At 37.2% G+C, this 2,594-nt stretch overlaps 1 long non-coding RNA gene across 1 annotated transcript; it reads right to left on the minus strand.

The window, feature by feature from the left end:
- Positions 1–494: 494 nt before the first annotated feature.
- Positions 495–2,244, minus strand: LOC138568949 (uncharacterized). The gene is made up of 2 exons (XR_011303020.1): positions 1,131–2,244; positions 495–1,031 (listed from the first exon to the last, which is right to left on the minus strand). It is a non-coding gene; the product is annotated as an uncharacterized lncRNA (long non-coding RNA).
- Between the last annotated feature and the right edge of the window lie 350 nt (positions 2,245–2,594).

The raw sequence follows: 2,594 nt of genomic DNA on the forward strand, positions 1-2,594 counted from the left end.
TTCTGGCATTAAGGATTTTGCCACATTCCTTTGCAAGATGACTTAACATGTCCTTACAAAATCTTTATGAGTGAAATGCATTTGTTTTTAATTGTGGACAAGGGGTAGTACAACATATTGGAAAATATGGACTTGAGCCAATTACAAGTTACACCTTGTGTTAGATTGCCTGCGGGAAAGTCAGATGAAAGCAATGCATGTGCGCCATTGGGCAAGGAGAAAATGGCCGCTAGTTTTTGCCAACTTTTTCTGTTGACATTCACAGGCAAGGAAGACCTGCTATCCACCCCTCCCACCCCCACTCTGCATGAAGTATATCCAATCATAAGGCCTGTTTTATATGATTAAGAAACAACGTAATGCAAAGTGCATACTTATTTTGCTCTATACAAGATACATTCCAGATAAGTGTGATTGGACGATTGCTGAAGGGTAAAACGAAGAGAAGCCCTCCTCTAGCGCTTCTCCAAAATTAAATGTTATAATATAGAGACTTTCTCGTTTTTAGGTTCCATTTGTCATTTTTATTCAGAATTCTATTGTGCTGTAAACAAATAGGGATTCCTTTTTACATCTTGAACATAACATATAAGTTGATGGGAAGACAAAAGAATGCAAAATTTAAATTGGTTTAAAGTTTTTCGTTGAGTTCACTAAGTTGCTGTGTCCCACGTTGTCACTTGAAAGTTGCGAAGCCTTAGTATAATTCACTCGACATTTGGGTTGATGGAGAGACAAAAGAATTCAAAATTTAGATTGGTTCTAAGTTTTTAGTTGAATTCACTAAGTTGCTGTATCCCACGTTGTCACTAGAAAATTACGAAGCCCTAGTTTAATTCACTAGGCAGTATTGGCCTCAATTTGAATTGGTTCAAAGTTTAGTCAATGTTGTCTTCACGTTGTTGCTCGAAAATTGCGAAGCCCTAGTTTAATTCACTAGGTAATATTATCCTCAACACGTGTTTCTCCGCCACATGGTTTATGGCGGTTCTTCAGGAGGAATTTGTAGGTAGATAGGCAAATGGAAAGATCTGAGAGGAAAAAGGTGGGAATAAAGAGAAAAATGGGCAATTTTGAACAGAGTGTCTTATGTTGACGTTTATACAGTCAATGTTGAGTTAGATACTTACAACTAAATATCAAATCTTGTTCATGTATATGATGGTTCCTTTGATGTAGGTAATATTATTAATTCCATCCGGTTTGGTCTGAAAGAGTGAAGAGCATCTAGTTTATATTTGTATCTCTGGGTCAAAGGTACTTTCCAAAAAAATCTAGTCATAATCATCCTTATTTGTTATACTTCAATAGTTCAGTATTATCTTCATGTACAACTGATTCCTGGATTTTGACAATGTAAATGAACTCATATGTTGCCTTGGAACAGTACGGTTTGGTTTAGTATCTAAGTTTGCTTGTGCGGACTTTGAGCTTAAAGACTGTTCGAAGCAACGAAGTTAGTCTAAATACCAAGTTTTCTTAAGAATTGTAAATAGTTGTAAAAGACCTTGCTTACCATGTGAACGGTGTTTTCCTCGCTCTCTCGATACTGTCTGATGTGGTCAGTGAACTCCACATGTTGTGAATGGGTTTCACATAGAGTCGCGTGCGGAGTGACGTCATGCGTGTGTCGCGTGCGGAATGACGTCATTCGCACGTTGCATCACGTAATGACGTCACGCGCACGTATCTAATGGTTGTTTATATTTTTAAGAGCGCCATATTTGCTCGATCCAATTCTAGTGTTCCTGTAGCCTTATATTTGTTGCAAAATTTACAAAGTAATATAGAGGTAAATATCTCTTATTATGATTTACAAAAAATGACATATCTCCTGGTCTGTGTTAAGACCTGTATGGCAAGTGTCCATCATACAAATCCATCTTGCTTCTTGTTGTCGAAGTCTTAATTGTAGATTCCCTCCTCTTGGGGCCGGTTTCAATTTTACTATTCCGTAGAATTTTATCTGACTGATCTGAGAAGGATGATGTGATTCTGTGAAATGATTGGCTATTGGTGATCTTGTATCTCTGTTGGTAATAGCCCTGATATGTTCACTGATTCTTGTCTTGAGTTTTCTGATCGTGCTCCCAATGTATAATTTTTTGCATGCGCACTGAATGATATATATAACAAATTGACTATTGCAATTGATCAGCTGTTGTATGGTGAAGTTGGTGCCATTGGGTTTGATGACGGTTGTTTTACCATTTTCTGCATATTGGCACATGGAGCATTGACCACATTTGTAATAGCCTTTGATAGGTTTTTGAAGCCACATTGTTTGTGTAGTGGATTTTTCATCAGGATATTTCAACTCAAAATGTGACGGACTGAGCATTTTTTTAAGATTGCTTGCTTTCTTGAAAGTGATGGTAGGTTTGACTTCCAGGATCGTTGTAAGGTCAGAATCTGATTTAAGGATGTTCCAGTATTTGCTAAGAATTTTCCGAATGATTGAATTGTTAGAACTATAGTTCGTGGTAAAATTGATGGTTCTGTGTGGATCGATCACAGTTTTGTCGATTTTGGGTCTTACTTGTAACAACGATTGTCTGGTCCTAGTTGAAGATTTCTGATAGCTGTTTTTGATA

The sequence above is a fragment of the Ambystoma mexicanum genome, chromosome 2q (genome assembly GCF_040938575.1).
Source record: "Ambystoma mexicanum isolate Mex_15411 chromosome 2q, UKY_AmexF1_1, whole genome shotgun sequence".
Lineage (NCBI taxonomy): Eukaryota > Metazoa > Chordata > Amphibia > Caudata > Ambystomatidae > Ambystoma > Ambystoma mexicanum.